Source organism: Ursus americanus, chromosome 6 (assembly GCF_024610735.1).
Source record: "Ursus americanus isolate L20-20 chromosome 6, mUrsAme1.1.p, whole genome shotgun sequence".
Lineage (NCBI taxonomy): Eukaryota > Metazoa > Chordata > Mammalia > Carnivora > Ursidae > Ursus > Ursus americanus.
In genome coordinates, this window is record NC_142132.1 from 67,796,655 (window position 1) to 67,820,217 (window position 23,563).

The following is a 23,563-nucleotide window of genomic DNA, read 5'->3' on the forward strand; positions in this document are numbered from 1 at the left end:
GATCCAACGCCACTCCCTGGAAGGTTAGTGTTCCTTGATATTTAACTTGGACATTATCTCAAGGGTAACAGGGAGCCACTAAGAGTTTTGAGCAGAAGTGACATTATCAGCTCTTAAGTTTTCATTCACTTGAGCAGGTGACTCCGAGGCACATTTCTAAGCACAGCTATGAAGTCAGGAGTCTGCTTTTCTTATTGGAGCTGGTAAACCACAGCAATTTCCTTTTGTAGGTTACTCTCCAAAGGAATGATTGTGTTTTGTTCTTAATTTGATATTCTTGATGCAGAATCAATGCAACAATAACAAAAAGCTGATTTAAAAAAAAATTTCCCAAAATGAACAAATGCACTCAAATGAAGTACTTGAGAGTGTCAACTTTGCCCTAGCCTTACTGCTTGGAGAGGTATGCAATAATTGCTAAAATGCTTATTTCCGTTTAAGACTTAAATGGGCATAGAATCAGGACCCCTTCTTAGCTGAAAAGACCGGTCATACAAATCAGACCCTTAAGAAATCAATAACTCCAATAATTAACTGAATTTTTCAGTAATAACAATAACAGTAACAATACTAATACTGATACTCATAATAATGGCATAACTCCCTTTGTAGGCAGATAACCAAACACTTCTGAAAAGTGTTTGTCGTGTGAGCGACAGACATTCCAGTCACAGCCTTTGTAGGAGCACAGATTTATCTTACGGAACTCTAGTTTACAGAACTTGCATACGCGCAGCTCACTTCAGTCCGGCCACACCTCCACGAGTGCCTCAGGAAAGTCACTGTCTCCATTTCACCGGCAGTGCTGAAGCGCTTCCTCTGCCACGCCATCACACCACTGCACAGAAGGACAGTTACTGCAAGGGCCAGATCTGGTCCCAGAAAATAATGATGGCCCTGTTTCAAGTAACATGAAACTCTACTCTGCTTTTACCACTTTGAACGAGTTTAATATTCTTTGCTTTTTGCATCATTCTTAGAAAAGCTGCTCAATTACTTCTAAATCACCATACCTAAGACACCCTTGTGGTATTTATTTTCTGGGTTTTACCCCATCAGATTTTGGACCCCTATAGTACATGAAGCAGATCTTATTAATCTGTGCTGAACACAGGTGCTCAAATCTCTTTTGAGAAAATCAATTAATGATTAAGGGTAGAGAAAAAGGGGAGAATAACTTCAACCACTTTAATACGATTTATTATTTTTTCTTCTGGCATCAGATGTGCCAAGGGGCTTTCTCAGCAGTGCCCAGGGTGAGCACCCAAAGACCATCGTGGAAAGACATCATCTGCACTTTAATACAAAATACAAGCTGAGTTTTGCCATCTTATGCTAAAAGTTGACAGAAGTATTACTAGGTTATGAGAAATAAATGTGAAGTTCAACAACCTTCCAATTGCAGAAGATGACAAAAATAATAAACATACACACTGTACGTATGTGCATGTGTGCGTGTACACAAAGAGGCACAGTTACTAAATTCTGCCAACAGACTGGTTTTCCTTCAGTACCATATGGCTTTATTTTGGGCCTAGGCACAGCTTATTTTTAAGAATGTTCAAGTAGGGGAACGCCTGGCTGGCTCAGTCAGAGGAACATGGATGGGACTCTTGATCTTGGGTCATGAATTCAAGCCCTACATGGGGTGTAGGGAGTACTTAAATTAATTTAAAAAACCCCAAAAACAAAAAATTAAAAAAAAAAAAAAAGAATGTTCAAGTAGGGGTGCGTGGCTGGCTCAGTCAGTAGAGCCTCTGATTCTTGATCTCAGCATTGTCAGTTCAAGCCCTGGGTGTAAGGGTGTAAATAAGAATGTTCAAGTATACCTGTGGAATGATTTAGGAAAAGAATCTAATTAGAATACAAGATTTCCATAACAAGCATTAAGAAGTTAAGTTCTCTAAGCCTTCATACCTAGCGACTTTCAGGCACGTTGCCAGGAACCACCAACCTCTCAAGCCCCTGTTCCCACAGGCCACCAGAACGAGCATCCATGCCGCTCTGCTGCTTCTTCCTGGCTCTTCCGAGCCACCTGCTTCTTCCATCCACAGTCTCCCCACCGCCAAGGCTTAGTCCTGATGTCACAATGTTTACTGAATCCTCTAAATAACTCATCTAGCCTGCTCATCTGATCAACATTATGCATCAGTCTGCTAGAGGTAAAATTCTGCAGACAGTCATTCAATATGATGTCTAAATGTGCTGCTGATGAAAGAGGAAGTTGTGTTTTGGTTCTCGGTGGGGTCCAGTGACTCTAACCAAAGTGACCCATGGGCCATAAGATCAAAACTGAGGACCACTGCTATAAGGATAGGAATTTGAACAGAATGTTGTAAGAAGTCTTAAGTATTAAAGGTGAGGCACTATGGCATATAATTTGAGACCATTTTAAGCAAATTAATTATGAAGAACCAACCAGATACATTTAAAAGGGTCTTGAAGAAAAATCCTCCCATATTTGATTGATAAGATAGTGAGATGTGAGTTGAGCAAACCAATCGTTCGTTTCTCTTTGAATCCACATCTAGGCCTGTGTCAGCCTGGGAGGAGAGTCTACTGTCTTTAGCCCTTAGCCAATTAATTTACATTTTTATCAATGATTTTGAATGAAGAGCCGAAGGGATTTACCGGTGTAACTTTTCTGAATAGGAGAGGTTTAGATAAGTGCACTTTACAGGAAAACCATCACCAAGGACTGAGGTATTAGTACACGCCAGTCACTGCACGAAGAACTCTACATTCATTCTTCCACTTCATTCTCAAAATCCCTGCGAGGCAGGTATTATGCCCATTATGTGGAGTAAACTATATAAGGGGATAAGATGGTTTGGCAGAAAACATATCTTAAAAAAACAAAACAAAACAAAAAACCTAGGAGTTCTGGCTGACCATAAATTTAAACTAGCCATTGTATTGCTAAAAATCTATGGCCACATTAAGCTACGTTAAATAGTTCAACCAGATTCTGTATTTCTCAGGCCCTATTCATTTCTGGGGATACTTTAGAGAAAGTATTTTTTTAAAAATGGCCAAAGTGGTGAGGGCAATGTCCAGCAAGGAACAGTGGCAGGATGTGAACAGGTTTAGTCTGAGAAGACACATTCCCGGTGGACTGTAATCTCCGGAATACAGGGACCGAGTCAGATAAAAATAGCACCACATTTTACGTAGTGCTTTCCAGTTTGCAAAATGGCTTTTACCTTCCCCGAAGGCCGCACGAAATAAAGGAAGCACACTTAGATTAAGAAGACTGGGATCTGAAGCCAGACTGCCTGCACTCAAACTCCACCTTTGCCTCTTCCTTGCTGGGTCACTCTGGACAAATTATTTAACTTTTCTGTGCCTGACTTCCCTCGTCTGTAAAGTGAAAATAACAACGTATACCTGCGTGCCTAATGAACTAGTACACAAAAAAGTGCTTAAAAACACTGCCTGCTGCCCAGGCAGTGTTAATGGTAGCCTTGACTGATAGCTCTGGGGCACCGGTAAGTCCCAAGCCTCCAGAGCTGTGTCCTCATTCGAAAAATTAGGATTATCACTATCTACTCACAGGGCTATGAGTTCAACAAGACAACAAAGGAAAGTGTTCTGTAAATCTTGAAGGCTTTTTTCTTTCGTAAACACCTTCATCATAGTCTCTAAGACAGCCTACTACACACCAGGCATTATGCTAAGCATAATCTTCATTATCTCATTTAATCCTCACCACAACTATATAAAATGCCTACTTCTACTAGCCTTGCCTTACAGACAAGGAAACAGGCTTGGGATTGCAGAGCTAAGGGGTCAGCAGGACTGAGAACCCAGGTCTGCTGGACTACTCTGTAGCCCAGTTTAGAGCCTCCATGCTGTATGGCTTTTCACACACATCCCTGCATTTACACATCTCGGCAGCTAATAACATGAGTGCTAGTAAAATGCCTCACATATATAAGATGCTCAATAAATGTTTCCTTGATCAAATAAATGAATGTTAGCTGTCTTCAACTCAGTACAACTGTTGTAAGGAAGGAGGAGCTGTAGAAAAGCCTCTGTCCCTGCTCCATTCGCCTGCCACTAAGTGCGGGGAGATCCTGCATTCCATCATCTGGGCCAGGTTTCTTTATTTCTAAGATAAGGAACTTGGACTATACAGTCTTCCAATCTGGTTTGAAGACTATACAGTTCCATCTGGCAACACTACTTTTTTGTTTAAAATATTTTACTTATTTATTTATTTGAGAGAGCTAGCGAGAGAACACAAGCAGGGGGCAGAAGGAGAGCGAGAAGAGGACTCCCTGCTGAGCAGGGATCCTGATGCGGGGGCTTGATCCCTGGACTCCAGGATCATGACCCAAGCTGAAGGCAGACGCTTAACTGACTAAGCCACCCAGGCGCCGAGCCCCTACACCACCTCCCCTCCCGCCAGCCATATGGCAACACTTGTGACATAGCATTCTAAAAACTCTAGAATTTCAAAACTGGAAGGGACCATAAAGGTCTGGCCCAAACTCTTTAGACATGGGAATCCCAAAGGACAAAAATCTGGGTTTCCCAATTGATTTCCAAACCTGCATTGCTTCTGTTATAATGACACATAGTAGACATTTCAAATAGGATTAAGAGAAATATAACTGGCATCACAAAGTCGAAAAATAATGGGTGTCAAACAGTACTTAGTAACTTTCATATTCTAAAACCTCACTTTATTAGTCAAAACACAGGTTTTATTGCTCAAAATAGCACCTCAAAGACACATTAAGATATTATTTTCTAATTTTGTGAATACCCAATTCTAATAAACAAACAGGGTAACCTCAGAATAAATTATTTTGATAATAAAAGCCTTGCAGTAGCCCTAATGAACTTTCAAAAAAAATTTTTTTTGAGAGAGAGAGTGCAATAGCAGGGTGGGGGGGTAGTGGGGCGGCAGGGAGGGGACAGAGGGAGAGTGAGAAAGAGAATCTCAAGCCGACTCCCCACTGAGTGGGGAGCCCAATGCAGCGTTCACCCCACAGCCCTGAGATCATGACCTGAGCCTAAATCAAGAGTCTGATGCTTAACCAACAGAGCCACCCGGGCACCCTAGCTGCTGCTGCTTCTTCTTTTTTAAAGCATTTATAGAAATACTGGGTAAGATTTTGAAACTATTGTTATGAAGGCTAAACAGAAGAACAAAAAATTTTTCATAATCTCTGGAGACACACTAAAATGCAAAAATTCACCTACTATTTTATATATTCAAGGATGGTATAAAGTCTTAAAAAAAGAGTACTGGGGCTAAATATAAAAAGTCACTATGACATGAAACTATAAAACATAAAACATTTCAAGAGAGAAAAAAATAAGAATTTAATTTAAAAACCAGGCAATTTCCACTACAACACTTAAGGTAAATGTTATTTAAGTTATATTATAAATTACTTATTAAGCATATTAAATAGAACAAACGGTGGCCTAGATCTGTCTGATTCACTATGCTCTCACCCACCATTAATCCATAACTTTAAGGCACAAAATGTGAAAATACAATGAGAAAACTATAAATGTTGTGGTGGTACAGACAGGGTAAACCAACATATAGTATAATGGTCAAGTATAGAAAGGTTTAAAGTTGTCCAGCCTGGATTCTATCTCAGCTCCACTACTTACTATCGCTATGTGAGCGTAACAACAGTATACACCCCAAAGGGATATTATGAGGGTTAAACACAGAATGCATATTGCACCTGGTACCCAGTAAACATCCAATAAATCTGAGCTCTTAGCATCACTGCCAGTATGCTTCTCCAACACTGACACAGGAGGATGTCATCTCTGCCCACGTGCTAAACATCGGCTTTGGTTTTCCCAGTACCCATTTCCCTCGTCCTTGGGCAACTCTCACCTGTGGTCCTCAATCCTGCTTGGGTGAGGTTCACTGTCTACCCTCTGGGGTGAGCATGTCAAGCCTGGTCGGAGACTAGTTCAGAAATGGGTACGTGACCCAAGCCAACCGGAACCAGTGGGACTCAACTCCAGCATTTTATCTGGAGCCCCTGGTAAAGAGAAGCTCTCTTCCTATGTACATCTCTAGGATATAAAGTTACAACTATTGGAGCCAACCTGCTGTCACACGAAGAAAGCTTGCAAGAGAATAACTAACAGAAAAGAAAAGCTGAGAGAGCAAGTTTTGATGATACTATTTGTGCCCTTGCTTCCAAGGTTGATCATTAGGATCTATAGTTATGAGGACCAATAAATTTCTTTTTTGGTTTGCTTAAGCCCATTTAAGGGGTTTTTCGTTTTGTTTTTGACATTTGCATCTGAGATCTAACAAATGTGGTACCAGTCACCTCCCAGAAGCTGGTGACCAAGGATGTAGTAGAGCTCTGCCATGAAGTAGAAACCAGCAACATCTGGTTTCTAATCCTGGTTCTACCCCTCACTAAACACGTGAACCATGGGCAATTTGTTTAAGCCTACCTCCTCATCTGTGAAGTGGTTTCATACCTGCCTCAAAGGGTTCATAAGAGGGGTGCCTGGCTGGCTTAGTCAGAAGAGCATGCTACTCTTGATCTCCAGGTCGAGGGTTCAAGCCCCATGATGGATGTACATATTACTTAAAAATAAAGAAATAGGAGTGCCTGGGTAGCTCAGTCAGTTGAGCATCTGGCTCTTGGTTTCAACTCAGGTCATGATCTCAGGATCCTGGGATCAAGCCCTACATCAGGCTCTGTGCTCAGTGGGAAGTCTACCTAAGGAGTCTCTCCCTCTTCCTCTGTCCCTCCCCCCTACTCTCTGAAATAAACAGATCTTTAAACGAACAAACAAACAAACTTAAAAAAAAAACAGGTTGATGAGAGGATAAATGTGACAATGCCTATAAACTGCTCAGCCTTCACCTGACAGGGAGTAACAACTAATAGAAGCCATTACTATATCATTGATCTCAAATTGATCTTCATATCTGACCTGAGTCCCATGTCTGTATTTCCAGTGGTTTAGCCACTTCCACGTACATAGTCCCCTATCCTCAAATTCAACATTGCCAAATCTCATCCTAACCTATCTCCACACTGCCCCATCACCCCCTGCCCCTTCAAAAAAACACTCATTAGAGATCAATTCCTCACCAATTAATAAGAATGTGTTCCAAGTGGTCTCTACTTCCAGGATCCTAGGAGTCATTCTAGACTGATCCTTCTTCCCCGTTAGCCAATCTATCACTGCGTCCCACTAAATCTCTGTAGCTTGACAGGAAAGAATGTTCCTCTTCCCGGTGGATAAGAACAAGGGCAAGACGCCCCCAATTCCAGGATGTGTGATTTTCTCATTAGCTTTTCAAGGAGACCTCCCATCCTCTTACCCCCCTCCTTCTCCTCATCTTTCTCCTTGTGGCTTCATCTCTTTCCAGATCCAGGACAGATATCTTGCTAGCCCTCTGTATGTTTTCCTTCACCTCACCCTGCAAACTAGCAAATTTAAATGAATCCAATCTTTGTAGCTCCTACACCCCAGCCACAGAGCACTACTGCAGGCTTTCTCAGCCACAATTTCAGCCCCAACTTTTTAATTCACTAGGTGGAAATGTTCCCTATTTATCCGAGGTAATTAAGGCAACCAGGTAGAAACTTCCTCAGCTTCTTACTCCCAAGTCTCTCAATGCATCTAAATGTAAAAGCCCCATCATCTCACTTCCCTTAATCAGAATGGCTGGTGCGTATAAGATACACAGTGTGGTGATGGAATAAATAAAAGAGGTGTCCTTTCTCCTATGTCGGGCTAATCCTGTCTCCTACAGCGCTTCTGAAATGTTAACATGCATACACATCACCCGGGATCTTATTAAAAAATCCATATTCTGATTCAGGAGGTCTGAAGCTAGGGACTAAGATTCTGCAATTCACCCTAAAAAATAATGCTGCTGGTTTGAAGCATCATATAGAAAAGCAGGATCTAGATTCCATCCTGTTTCATCTCCTCAGAGACCTTTTGCTCCAAGTCAACACCTTTATTCCTGTATCTTCACATCTGCTTCTCTGCCAGCTGTTCCTAGCCCCAGCACTGAACATACCTGTCTCTTCTACTTTAAAACAAACCCTCCTTTGCTCCTCTATTAGCTGCCATCCAATGTTTTCAACTGCTTGGCTCCACAGTTTCTATGAAGAACAGTTTATGTCAGTGGTTCTCAAACTACCTTGGTTCACAGAGTAATTAATGTCTCAGCAATTTTTTCACAGCACCTCTAGGCCAAAAGAAATATCTATTAGTTCTCTTGATTAAGTAGTATGGGCCAAACCACTTGGCAGGTATGAAAGTCCTAACAATTCTGCACCTTGGGAGCCCTGCATAACTTTTCCAACCTTGGAATCAGGTTGGACACAACAGCCTCATTTCTAGTTTCACTATTTTTTTTTTTTTATCAGAACCAGCACTGAAAACCCAGCTTTCAAAGGTATGACATCAAGGAAAGGAATACAGTGATTTAAATACTGCACCATCCAAGAGATGTTGCTGTATTTCCCTTGAAACTTAAAAATATTCTGCAGCACCCTTGTGAGTTTGCTGCAGTGCGCTGGGGGGCCTTAATGCACAATTAGAAAACTGTGGGTCTAGGCAATCCTCGGAATAGCAGCATTCCCACTGCTGGGGAGGTGGCTGGAAATGCAGAACCTGGAGACTTACCCCAGACTCACTGACTCACACTACTTTCACAAGATCTCCGAGTGACTAAGGCAGCACTCAAGGTTGAGAAGGCTGGTCTACAGTCCCTGCCTGCCATCTTCTCACTTCTAAGGTTCCTACTCAACTCACTGCTTTTGGAAGTCTCACAACTCCAAACTCACAAGTTTGGGAAAAGTCCGAATTATACCCTCCCCTCTTTTTAATAAAAACAATACATGTCTTCCAGTTCCAATCCTAATGAAGCCTCTCTGCTGTGTTTGATACTACTGATCTTCCTGTACCTCTATTCTTCCTCGGTTTCTAAAACAGTCTTCTGATTTTCTTCTGGTTACTACCTGCCCCCCCTTCTCTACCGATGAAGAGTTTTGGTTCCCCTAAGGCTTCTGTGATTAGCATTACTCTTGCTATGTGAAACTCTTCCCTCAGGGGACTGCACTCAGTCCTGTGGTTTTAGCCACTATCTATATGCCAACCACCACAGTCCAGATGGCTCTCTGGAGTCTTAGACCTCTAACACCAATCTCTACTTGTATGTACAGTACACGGGCAAAGTGAGTTCAACTATGCCAAAACACCTTACCTGTCTGTCTTCCCTGGCCTTCAGGTGGCTCTTCTTCATATACCCTTTTCTTTCCCTTCTCCATGTCCTTCCCCCACACAATCAATCAAACCAAACATCCTTGCTTGGTCTCCATCTGTCTGAATCTCTCCATCTTTGTTAACTCTATCTTAAAAGAGGTCCTTATCTTTTGCTTGGATTCCTGTAACAGCCTCCTAACTCGTCTCCCTGCCTCCAGGGTGGCCAGGTCCTGCTCCAAACCTTTCTCTGTGCACCCCCAGGTTAGCTTTCTAAAATTAAAATCTGGTGTCACCGCCTCCCTCTCAATCCTTCAATGGCTCCAACACCTAGCAGCAATTTTCCAACCTTTCCAACAAGCTGCCGAAAAGTCTGTAGATAGAGATCTAAGAAGCTCACCACAAACAAGATACTTCTTGCAAGGCTCAGTTTCATCTTAAATAGTCCTTTCAATTTCACATTCTAGTTCATGGGTAGCTACTATTAAATTACTTACCAATTAAAACTACTTAACTTTTCCCACATGATAATGGAGTAAAACTGACACTCAAGGAAGATACACTGGTTACCTGTGGTTTCAAATATCCTTTGGCACAATGCCACTAGGCCAGGGGTTGGCAAACTACAGTCGGCAAGCCAAATGTGGCCCCTCACCTGTTTTTGTAAATAAAATTTTACTGGAACACAGCCAAGTTCAGTAATTTATGTATCATCTATAGCTCTTTTCAAAGTACAACAGCAGAGCTGAGAGGTGCAACAGAGATCACATAGCTCACAAAGCCTAAAAATACTTACTATCTGGCCCTTTGGGAAAGTCTACAGATCCCTGCATTTGACCATGAGGACTGTTAAGGCTAGGACTGTGTTTTACTTGTTTTTATGTCCCAGCACAGGTCTGGAGAAAGTACTAAAAATATTTAACTTAAGGAATTAGAATAGCGCCAGGAAGACTTCCAAGACCCCATAAGGGATGTGCCCACCAAGCTGATACAGAATGCCTCCAAGCCCTAAGGAAGACATACAGAGATGTTCCTTCATTACCCAGTGAACTCTGAAAGGCTGAGATGAGGCAGGGAAAATAGTATTCTACTCTGTGGAGGTCAAAACACATTCCAAAGAAATTGATAGGCCCATCAGACCTAAAGCCTCCTTCTCAAAGAACTTCCATATAGCACCATATCACTAACATGAACGTCTGGTGGAATCTAAGAGTTAGGAGCTATTACTCAGAGCAGCTGCTATGAGAACTAGTCTTTCTGGAGCCTGTGCAATTTCATCACATTTCACTTAAAACCAAATTGTTTTAGTGAAGGGTAAGAAAGTGGGGCACTACACTTTGGAAAACAGTGTGGAGGTCCCTTAAAAAGTTAAAAATAGAGCTACCCTATGACCCAGCCATTGCACTACTGGGTATTTACCCCAAAGATACAGACGTAGTGAAGAGAAGGGCCATATGCACCCCAATGTTCATAGCAGCATTGTTCACAATAGCTAAATTGTGGAAGGAGCCGAGATGCCCTTCAACAGATGACTGGATTAAGATGTGGTCCATATATACAATGGAATATTACTCAGCCATCAGAAAGAACGATTACCCAACATTTGCAGCAACATGGACGGGACTGGAGGAGATTATGCTAAGTGAAATAAGTCAAGCAGAGAAAGACAATTAGCATATGGTTTCACTTCATTTATGGAACATAAGAAATAGCAGGAAGATCGGGAGAAGAAGGAAGGGAAGAATGAAGGGGGGGTAAACAGAAGGGGGAGTGAACCATGAGACACTATGGACTCTGGGAAACAAACTGAGGGCTTCAGAGGGGAGGGGGGTGGGGGATTGGGATAGGCTGGTGATGGGTATTAAGGAGAGCACATATTGCATGGAGCACTGGGTGTTATATGCATCATGGAACACTACATCAAAAACTAAGGATGTACTGTATGGTGACTAACATAATAAAAAAAAATATTATTTAAAAAAACACACCAAAAACATTAAAAAAAAAAAAGAAAGTGTGGCACTAGGAAGACTGTCTTACCTTGCAATCAATATTAAAAAAGAGAATCATTTGAAGAAATACTGCACAGAGAGGTCATTAGGGAGGGAAGGAAATACATTAAGATACACAGAGTGCTTACTATAGCACCGTGACCAACAAAAGAACCATGAGATGACCTACTAAAACATGGCACGTCCTAGGAACAGGAGGTAGTTCCATTTGCTAAAATAAATAATGTGGGGTGCTTGGGTGGCTCAGGTGGTTAAGCCTCTGCCTTTGGCTCAGGTCATGATCTCAGGGTCCTGGGATTGAGTCCCTTGTCCCTTTGTCCGCCCCCACTCATGTGCGCGCGCGCTCTCTCTCCTCTAATAAATAAACAAAATCTTTAAAAAAATAAAGAATGCATGATGAGGAGCACAGTAAAAAAAAGGGATATCAAGGGCACGTAATAGGAGATCTTACATACTCTGTGCTAAGGAATTCGGGCTTCATTTTCAAGCTATTGAATGCCTGAAGTCATGTAAGCAAGCACAGATAACAATCTGAGCTGTCATTTAGAACAAGAATCAGCAAACTCTGGCCGGTGGGCCAAATCTGGCCCACCACCTGTTTTCTAAAATAAAGTTTTACTGAAATACAGCCGCATTCATTCACTTACATATTGTCTAAGGCTGCTTTCCCAATACGATAGCAGAGCTCAGTAGTTGCAACAAAAACTATATGGACCACAAAGCCTAAAATACCTATTTATTTAGCCCTTTGGGAGAAAAGCTGCTGATCTCTCACTTTAGAAACAGGACTCTGATAAGAGAAAAATGAATGCAAAAAAAAAAACAGATTAGGAAGGACAAGGAATAATGGAGGTAGGGAGATGACACTCGTGGCCACTGGGAAAAAACTCACAAACAAGGTAATGAAGGTCTAAATACAGTAGTGAGAAGTGCAGGCGAAATACAGGCTGCATCTCGGTGTAGGTGAGAACGGAACCTGCACTGAGAGGAACCAGAGCCTGACTGAACAGGAGCACAAATCAACTCAAGGCTTAGTAGTACCGTGACAGGGAGGACGTCAAGAACATGAATTTTAAAATGGAACACGGGATAAAGTTCCAGAGGGAAGATGACAGAGGATTAGTTGAGATCAGGTATGAAAACCCTAAGATGGTAGGTCTTAGTGAAGACCTACAGAAAGCACACCTTCATGGTGCAAGAAGGAAATCCAAGAGAAACAGCATTAAGGGGCTACAGTTCTGTGATGAGACCTAGGCTCTGGGTTTGCTCTCCTCCTCCCAACAATCCTGCGGTACAGGAATCATCCCAGTTTTACAGACCAGAAACCTGAGCTCGGAAAGGATTCAGGTTAAGTTCTGAGGTCTCACGGCTAATATGTGGCAGGTGTGTAACTGAAACCCGGGTCTACCTGAAGGCTTGGAAGGCACACGTCACATTATCAGAGAGGTTAAGGAATAAATACGTGATGAACAAGTAAAAGCAGATGGTATCACCTACTTGTAGAAGCCATGGGGGAAAAGGTGAGAGAATATCAATTTATGAGATTAATACAATCAAGAAAATGTAAACCAGTTGTTTTCATTAATAACAGAACTTTTTTCTTTGTCAAGTTTTTCGCTATTAAGAGGTGTTTAGAATAGTTATTCAACAAATCTCCTTTGGGCATCTGATGTATCAGACATAACATATTTAAGATCCCTTATCAACTAAGAATATGTTCTATGCCAGCTTTCTCAGACCCAAGTGTGAATTAGAAGCTCCATGAAGTTCTAAGAAGTTGTCTGGCCTTCACCCTGGATCAAAATGTCTGATTGAGAAGCTCTACAGAGGGCCCGGGACACAAGTGTGATTCTGATGTGAAGCTTACACGCCTGGAGGACCCTTGGCACACACTGCCTATTTGAAGACAGGATCGTGGTAAGTGTCCGAGGTTAATACGAACTTACTACTTGATCGATTCTCTTTATGATTTACATGGAAAAACCAGCTCAAAGAACTGTACACTGTATTTGTATACTATCAAAAGAATGTTCCTTTAAGTGAATGGTTGGTATTTTTCTTGAGTATGAGTTTGTCTATGTTGAAATTAAACAACATTCCAATGGTGCATTTCTGAAATTATTTCAGTTAGGAAGGAGAAAGACTCACTTGATAAATTCTTGGCTTCTCGCCAACTTTTTAAAATTAAGAAATTTCGGTCATGCAGGGAGCAAGATCAAGTAGGAGACCTGAAAATAAATACAGCACCCTCAAAACATGCACAAAGAGAACCTCCTTCACGTGTCTTCCCAGGGCAAGCTCTGCAATCCCACTATCCTGATTTGGGCCCTCACTCTGTGACTTCCTAGTGTGATCTGAAACAAGTTTAAAAACAAACTAGCAACTTTCTGTGTCTCAGTTTCCTCAACCGAAAAATGAGGAAAACAAGCACCTATACCTCAATATGGTTGTTGGGAGAATTAAACAAGATAATCTTGGTAGAAAAAGTACTAATAATTGTGGTTGGTACATAAGCATTTGGTAATGTTGACCATATAAGTATATAAAAATCTTCTCTAACCCATCACTTCTACCTCTGGAAATTTCTCCTATAAAAACTAGTTATCTTCAAGGGCGTCTAAGGCAGAATTACAAAAAAGCAAAAAGCCAGAAAGAACACAAACTTCTACCACAAAGAGCTAGTTAAATAATTTATGGTACGATCTTTTACTTAGCACAATGTTTCTGAGATTCATCCGTGTTATTGCCCCAAAAAGTACAGTTCATTTCATTCTATGGCTGAACAGGACCCCACTGCATCATGTACCACATCTTATTTATCTAGTTACCAGATGATGGAACCTTGGGTTGTTTCCTATTTTTGACTATAATGAATACTACTACTCAAGTCTGTGTGTGGACAGGTTTTTATTTCTCTTGGTAGATACAGAGGAGTGAATGCTAAGATACTCAGAGTCTCATGATGAATCTATATTTAACTTTTTGAGAAATGGCTGACCTGTTTTCCAAAGTGGCCGTACCATTTTACATTCCCACAAGTAACGAAGGTATCAGTATATGAGGATTCCAGTTGCACTACATCCTTACCAAAATTTGGTATTGTCAGTATTTAAAATCTAGCCATTTTAATGTACAGTATGTACATTAAAGTAGTGTATGTACAGTAGTATCTCATTGTGCTTTTAATTTTCACATCCCTAACAACCAATAATGCTGAGAATCTTTTCACATACTTGGTCATTTATATACCTTCTTTTGTGAAATATCTGTTCAAATTTTTTGCCCCTTTTCTCTTAGGATTTTTCACATCTTATTGAGTTGTAAGAATTATTTATACTTCTCTCCCTCTCTCACTCACCACTCTGAGGGAAGCCAGCTGCCATACTGTGAAATTCTGTCGTGTTTCCTACCCTATTAAAGGTCAAGGAAAGGAGAAAGTCCTCCAGCTAACAGCCAGTGAGGAACTATGGCTTTCAGTCCAACAGTCTGCAAGGATCTGGGTCCTACCTACCACCAAGGAGGAAAAGAAAGAGACAGACACAATTATGGGAGAATGGAAAACTGTGATTTTTCTCCATCAGTTCTTTGTTGTCACGTAAGTGAGCCATCACTGACCTATCTACCTCCATGACTCCAACATCCGATGAATCACCCTGACCACCGAACTTTGCCTTTAAAAATATTTTCTAATGAACAATAACAGAAGCTAAGTGACAAAAACTTAGAGCAAATTATAAAGAAGAAAAAATTAGCCATAACACCGCAACCCAGAGAGAAAAAAGGAATATCAAGACATTAACAGTGGTTACTTCTTTCCTCTTTTATCTCCATATATGTAGATTATAATACAGGTTTATAGATAAAAAAAATTTACACATTCCAGATACAAGTCTTTTGTCAGATATATGTTTTGTAAATATTTTGTCCCCAAAGGAGATAAAATATCATCTTTTTTTAAGTGGTGTTTTTCTATAAGCAAAAAATGACTTTAATGTTTAGAGACCAATTTGTCAGTCTTTTTGTTTTATGGTTCATCTTTTTGTTTTGTCCTGAAAAATCTCTGCCCATCTCAAGGTCACAAAGATTTTCTTCTACATTTTCTTTGAAAATTTTTATGGCTTTAGGTCTTACATTTAGGTCAATGATCCATTCTGAACTTGGTTTTGTGTATGGAGTGAGGAAGGGTCATGTTTATTTTTCCAGACAGATATCCACGTATTCCAACACCATTTATTAAAACAAAATAAAACTATCCTTCATTGAATTACCTTAGTATCTTTGTAAAAAAATAACAAAAAATATCAATTAATGTTTTGAATATGGGTCTATTTCTGGACTCTTAATCCTGTCCATTGACCTAGATGTCTACCTCTATTTCTTATTTGACTCATAGATGATTTAGGAATGTGTTGTTAAATTGTCATAGATGTGGGATTTGCAAGATTTCTATTATTTATTTACAATTTAGTGGTCCAAGAATATACTCTGAATGACTTCAATCCTTTCAAATTTATTGAGACTTGTTTTATGGCTAAGCATATGGTCAATTCCGGTGATGTTCCAGGTGTGCTTCCAAAGAACGTGTTTTATTAGGTCATTTCAAGGGGTGTTCAACAGATGTCAATTAGGTCAAGTTAGCTGACATTGCTCAAGTCTTCTATGCCCTTACTGATTTTCTTCTACTTGGTTAGAACAATGACTAGAAAGAAGTACTGAAATCATCACCTGTAATTTTTAATCTGTCTATTGCTTTTCTATTCTGTCAAGTTTTTGCTTCATGTATCTTGAAGCATTATATTATTTTTATAATCAGAAATGTATAAAGTCACAAACAAAGCAGCAATTGCTTTTTCATTTGTAAGATTTTTACAGTTCAGATATATATACAATTCCCAAGTTGAAAAGACAGCAATCAGGGTGCCTGGGTGGCTCAGCTGGTTAAGAGTCAGACTCTTGATTTCAGCTCAGGTCGTGATCTCAGGGTCACGAGATCGAGCCCCACATTGGGCTCCATGCTCAAGAGGGAGTCTGCATGAGGATTCTCTCTCTCTCTCCCTCTGTCCCTGTTCCTCCGGCCCCGTCCCTACATGCTCGCATGCATGTCAGCACTCACTCTCTCTCCCTCTCTCAAGTTAAAAAAAAAAAGATAGTAATCACTAAAATTACCAAGTATTTAAGCTATATTAAATTATTAAACTATTGTATAATTCAAAACAATCACTCTTCTATATAATATCTAGATAAATATATTTCTGTAAGAAAAATTCAGTTATGGACACATGCAGTTTAACTTCACTCGCCCTTCCATTCCTTCTCAATACACGGCTTGAACTCAGACCCTGAGATCAAGACCCAAGTTGAGATCAAGAGTCGAACGCTTAATGGACTGAGCCACCCAGGAGCCCTTCCATTCCTTATTTTCAAATAAGCTTTATTTTCTTTGTAAATGACTAAAATGATCTTATCCAGTGTCGACATAAAAAAGCTACATACTGGGACACCTGGGTGGCTCAGTCAAATGTCTGCCTTCGGCTCAGGTCATGATCCCAGGGTCCTGTGATTGAGTCCCGCATCGGGCTCCTTGCTCAATGGGGAGCCTGCTTCTCCCTCTGTCTGCTCTGCCTGCATCTCTCCCTACTTGTGCTCTCTCTGACAAATAGATAAATAAAATCTTAAAAAAAAAAAAAAGCTACATACTATAATATGTAGAGTTGACATCTCAACAGTTTCATGTTTCCACTGTTAACAATGTTAAGAACAATTAATTTTAGGAAAAAAATGTGGAACCTACAAGCAATTTCTTTTTTTTCTTTTTTTAAAAGATTTTATTTATTGGGGCGCCTGGGTGGCTCAGTTGTTAAGCGTCTGCCTTCGGCTCAGGGCATGATCCCGGCATTCTGGGATCGGGCCCCACATCAGGCTCCTCCGCTGGGAGCCTGCTTCTTCCTCTCCCACTCCCCCTGCTTGTGTTCCCTCTCTCACTGGCTGTCTCTCTCTCTCTGTCAAATAAATAAATAAAATCTTTACTTTTTTTTTTTTAAATATGAGTTCACGCATATGTGGAATTTAAGAAAACACATGAGCTAAGGGAAAAAAATAAGAAAAAATTAAGGGGGGTGGGGGAGAGAGAGAAACCAAGAAACAGACTCTTTAAAAAAAAAAAAAAAGATTTTAGTTATTTATTTGACAGAGAGAGACAGCCAGTGAGAGAGGGAACACAAGCAGGGGGAGTGGGAGAGGAAGAAGCAGGCTCCCAATGGAGGAGCCTGATGTGGGGCTCGATCCCAGAATGCCAGGATCACGCCCTGAGCCGAAGGCAGACGCTTGACGACTGAGCCGCCCAGGCGCCCGACAAGCAATTTCTTAAATCAAGGGCAACACAGGCTTCCTAAAATGCATTTTTCACTATGAGTACAATTATCATGAGTCAAACTCAATAGCACAGACACCTAAGTAATTCTATGAACTGATGACCAACTACAAGATGATGATATATCAAAGGTAAAGGTAAAATTTCAGCCACAAAGCATGGCTGAAAAATAGCTAACGCCAAAAACTCCCCATCATTTTAGGGAAGCAAGAATTAACTTTCAGGATTTTAAAAGCCTCCTATTAGGTTACAGACTGTGTGGTAAATAAAAGAAATACTAAGTAATACCAGCAAATTATGAAATAATCTAATCTATGTGTACATCAATTAAAACTATATTGCATGAAATCTAATCCAATCGTTTAATAGGCACTAGCTTATTTATATGCACTACTAGCTTTTAAAATTAACGCCTAAGAGTTTAAATTTTTAAAATGCACCTTAAATAATTAAATTAATAATAAATAAAATATTCACTGCCATCTGACTTCATTCTGCTAAGAGGATATGGGGGTGGTGAAGGAGGGTAAAAGCAGGGTGGGAGTGGAGAAGAGGGGACAAGAGAGAAATCCTTTGATCAAGGAATGCCCGTCTGTTATTTCATGACCCATGGTGTAACACAACAATCTGAAATTCAGTGCAAGACGCCCTTATCAACTGACCATTTCTTTTTTTCACAGTGCCAAGGCTATGTGCCAACTGCTTAGTCAACAACAGATTTGTTTTAATATTAAAAATAAGGCTCTGTAAATGTTGTTGGGAAAACTGGACATTCTTTCATGCAAAAGAATGAAACTGGATGACTTTCTCAAACCCTACGCAAAAATAAACTCAAAATGGATTAACGATCTAAATGTGAGACCTGAAACCATTAAAATCCTAGAAGAGAGGACAGGCAGTAATTTCTCTGACACTGGCCATAGCAGTATTTTTCTACATATGTCTCCTGAGGCAAGGGAAACAAAAGCAAAAATAAACTACCGGGACTACATCAAAAGAAGAAACTTCTGCAAAGCAAAGCAAACAATCAACAAAACTAAAAGACAACCTACTGAATGGGAGACGGTATTTGCAAATTACACATTTGATAAAGGGTTAGTATCTAAAATACATAAAGAACTCATATAACTCAACTCCAAAAACAACCCCCCAAGTAATCCAATTAAAAAATTGGACAAAGATGTGAACAGACACTTCTTCAAAGAAGGCATTCAAATGGCCAACAGACATGTGAAAAGATGCCCAACATCATTCATCATCAGGGAAATGCAAATCAAAACTCAAACGAGATATAACTTCACACCTGTCAGAATGGCTAAAACAAAAACACAAGAAACAAGTGCTGGCAGGGATGCAGAGTAAAAGGAACCCTCATGCACTGTTGATGGACATACAACCTGGTGCAGTCAAAACTAAAAAGAGAATTACCATTATGATCCAATAATTCCACTACTGGGTATTTACCCAAAGAATACCAAAAAACAAAACAAAACAAAAAACAAACATTTAATTCAAAAAGATATATGCACCCTGGGGCGCCTGGGTGGCTCAGTCAGTGAAGTGTCTGCCTTCAGCTCAGGTCATGATCCTGGAGTCTCGGGCTTGAGCCCCACGTCAGGCTCCCTGTTCTGTGGGGAGTCTGCTTCTCCCTCTGCCCCTTCTCCCACTCATGCTCTCTCTCTGCCTCACTCTCTCTCAAATAAATAAATTAAAATCTTAAAAAAAAAACCTTAAAAAAAAAAAGCTTCTTACAATAATCAATTATTCACTATTTCTCCTGTTAATTAGGCCAACATGATTCCCATTTCATAGATGAAGAGACTGGGAGAGATGCTGAGTGACTTGCTCAGTGCTCAGAGAGCCAGAGGAAAAGAATCCAGAGCAGAGCAGGGCTAGCAGGGCTATTCCCATTCCCGCCTTCTGTCAACAATCACCTCTTTTCCCTAGACAATTCTAAGACAAACACCTGCAAGAATCTTTAGAGTAAGTATGTATTTGAGAACTACCTTACCATTATTTGCCACATTAAAACACAGTTCCTGAAAACTAGCAATATGAACAAACTTTTCTTACATATTTAAATATATTTCCTACCAAAACTATCAAGAAATGCTTCAGATCTAACAATTATAGGAACTATTTTTAATATAAATAAAACCAACCAATATGAATTCTAGTTTCATTTTTGTAAGAGTACCTCTACTCCTGGGTCTCTGGTGCACTGTTACTAAGGTGTGGTTTTTTGTTTTGTTTTGTTTTTAAAGATTTTATTTATTTATTTGACAGAGAGAGACAGCGAGAGAGGGAACACAAGCAAGGGGAGTGTGAGAGGAAAAGCAGGCTCCCTGCTGAGCAGGGAGCCCGATGTGGGGCTCGATCCCAGTACCCTGGGATCGCGACCTGAGCCAAAGGCAGACGTTTAACAGCTGAGCCACCCAGGCGCCCCTGTTTTGTTGTTGTTTTTTTTTTTTTTTAGAGAGAGCAGGAACATGCAGGGGGAGGAGCAAAGGGAGAGGGAGAGAGAGAATCACAAGGATACTCCCTACTGAGTGAGCAGCTGGACCTGGGGCTTGATTTTACAACCCTGAGATTATGACCTGAAATCAACAGCTGGGATGCTTAACCAACTGAGCCACCCAGGTGACCCAAGGTTTTTATTTTTAAAAAATTTAAATTAATCTTACTGAAATACCACAAGTAAAAAACCAAAACAGAAGCAAAACACAAATGAACATATGCAATGGGAACAGGGAATAAGACAGTATAAAGGGAAGAGAAAAAAAGAAAAAGAATCACAATCCAGTGTTAATTATTAGTGATAAAGGTTCTCAGTCTTTCACGGTAGAACTGCACACCTAGAATTCTTTTTTTTTTTTTTTAAAGATTTTATTTATTTATTCGACAGAGAGAGAGACAGCCAGCGAGAGAGGGAACACGAGCAGGGGGACTGGGAGAGGAAGAAGCAGGCTCATAGCAGAGGAGCCTGATGTGGGGCTCGATCCCAGAATGCTGGGATCACGCCCTGAGCTGAAGGCAGACGCTTAACCGCTGTGCCACCCAGGCGCCCCCACACCTAGAATTCTAAAGCAAGGTTTAACCTAGCAAGATGTGCATGGAGAGGTACTAAGGTCATGGTTCCCACCTTGGTACATACCAGTTAACTTTGTTTTGTTTTATATCCAGATTGTACGAGGCAAACATCTTTCAGAAGTCTGTACACACATACCACTAGTTTTTAGGTTATAATGTTTTCCCGTTTTATCTGGGTCTCTATAACTTAAGTTGACTACTATCAGAGGGGAAAAACCCAAAGCATAGTTTTACAGACATGGGGGAAGAAGAGCAACTGAATAAACAGAGAAAACTCACTCTACCATAACCAGATATTAAATGTTTAAAAATGTTTTTTGTTTTATTTTTTAGAACTCTTCTTGTAACGTGTTCTTAATGTACGGTCCATGGATGGGTCTTATTACAAGCACAACATTATGTGTATGTTCTTTATTAGGGTGAGAATGTACACAGCTTCCATTAGATTCCCAAAGGGGTCCAAAAGCAAAACAAAGTTATGAACCACTAACTTACATCATTACCTTGAAAAAAATTTCTAAGCTCTTGGTGACGGATGCTATTTTATTATTATACATGATTTTTAGCCCAAATTTTCTTTATTCAAAAAATTTGATACAAAATACTCTGGGTTGCATGCATCCAAAACTACAACCATTGTTTTGCACGTAAATTATCTTTAGTAATTATGAAATCTCAGGCTACTTTCCTTACCAACCCAAAAACCCTACTCAGAGAATGAAAACATTTTAAGTTCCAAACTTCAGCAAAATTAGGAAGTGCAACTCTTTTTAAGCATACAAATGTTTGAGTGCATTTCAAGATCAAATTCAAATGAGAAAAAAAAAAAATCGAATGACCATTACACTGTCCAGTTACTATCATCTGCACTACCAACGCCCTCTGAACAGTTAAATCAACTGTTTCCGCCAAGCTGATTAACTGCTTGAACGTGGTTAAAGTCAAAGGTTTTCTGATCATAAAGAAATATTTCTCACCTTGTTTAATCGACGCCCTCTTTTGTTAAGTATCACTCTTAAACCTCCTTTAATGTTACTTGAAATTCCGAATAAATTATAGTTCTAAAACCAAATCAAAACTATGATAATTTTAGAAGCTTAAAATCTTGTTCTTGAAAATTTTTACTTTGCCCATGAACCATGCGGTATCAATGTTGAACTCCGTGTGAGCTTGCTAGCCACAAGCTTCTCCCTTCTAGGTCATGAACAAGAGGACACAAGAGGTCACTTTCAACATCATGTCTATTACGTTGCTTTGTTTTGAAGTGACACGTGCTCCCTGGGGAGTCTCATACCACTGGTGGGGGCAAGGGAGGGAAGACATGCGGGCCCTTCCCCTTAAGATTCATGGACGTGCAGGGTTCTACCACAATCTGTAATCTGATCAACTGACTTTGGGCCTAGGCAATGTTATGAAACTTCATTCCACCTTCACAACAGTCCTTTCTCCCTGTACTTGCAGTTAAAAATAGTTTAGGCCATATTGGCCTGGGTTATTTTTATCTGGAAAATAGGGACTAGAAACAGCACAGTAAGCACAGAAAGGAGAGTTGACCACAACAGGACAAAAACCCTCACAGACTTTCATAAAGCGTAGTTTTAGAAATTAGATGGAAATAAGGAGAAGCAGGCTGAGGTACTGGGCAGGGCGGCTGAGTACGATTCACTGAGTGTTAATATATGAAAAATAAAAACCATGAAGCACAACGAAAGGTGCTTTGTGTAAGATGGAATACTATAAAACAGTCCCCATGCCCTTACAACTTTTTGGAGAAGATACCTCAGGAATAAAAGGTATACAAAGTTTTAGAGAAAAAAGAGATTTCATGGAGGTACAGACTTTAAGGAGATATTTGGGAATGGGATTTAAGCTCAATCTTAAAGAATGTGTAAGATTTAAATTGCTGGAGCAGGGGTGTGGGAGTCACAAACCAGTCAAAGAATTCACAGATGTTTTGGGAGGAGAAGGACAGCAACAAGAAAACAGTCTGGCAGAAACAGTGGTTGTTTTTCCAAGAGGAGCAGCAAGTAAGAACGGACAGATGGTGTGGGCCTAAGCAGCTGCTGAGCATTCGGTGCCTAAGAATCAACTTGTACCCTTATAAATAAAACTCAGGAAGGTGTTTGAGTAAGATCTTTATAAACGTTGGTAAATGTATGTAAGATGGATAGAAATGGTACATAGAAAAAAGTGAATTAAGTAAAAAATAGTAATACTGTGAAACAACTGGGGTATAAAGTGATCAAAATCTCAATCGGAGTAGCACAGTGGAAATTCAAATGTTCAAAATCAAAATTCAAATTCCTGGATGCCTGATGCAAGGAGCATTGCACAACACAGATAAGATGGGTCCTATCCTCAAGTGGCTCACAATTAGTAGAGGAAACCCACCAATGTAGAAAGTGTTCTATCAATGCTAAGAAGTGTCACAGCAACAGACAGGATAGAAGTGTAATTCTGCTTAGAGGCACTGCAGCAAGAATCAGAATTAGAGAAACCTCCTTACCACCTTTCCACACAGAAAGCGCAAGGGAAATGCACTGAGGCAGAAAGCAAACACAGGTTCAGGGAACCCGCAAGGTTCCAGTGCCTGGAGAAGAAAATATATAAGAAATGAAATGAAATGTTTTTTGTTTTGTTTTGTTTTAAGTCTGCATAGCATATGAAGACTTTGGGGGAAACAAATATTTTCAAGCAGGACAATGATACGATCTGTGTTTTGGAAATGTAACACCAGGATAGAATGGACTGGAAAGGAAAGATACAAAAAAGAAAACAGGCTTTTATAATAATCTAGACAGGAGAAGATGGGTCTCAACAGGAAAGTGTAAATGGGAACAGGAACAAGACACAGAGAGGAAATAAT

At 40.2% G+C, this 23,563-nt stretch overlaps 1 protein-coding gene and 1 non-coding gene across 4 annotated transcripts in view; both read right to left on the reverse strand.

Moving 5' to 3' along the window:
* Positions 1–23,563, reverse strand: part of EGLN1 (egl-9 family hypoxia inducible factor 1) — a 58,017-nt gene that overhangs the window by 22,232 nt on the left and 12,222 nt on the right. The gene's annotated exons all lie outside the window — the stretch shown is intronic.
* On the reverse strand, positions 1,211–1,296 carry LOC123783169 (small nucleolar RNA SNORD35). Its single transcript, XR_006777147.1, has one exon. It is a non-coding gene; the product is annotated as a small nucleolar RNA SNORD35 (small nucleolar RNA).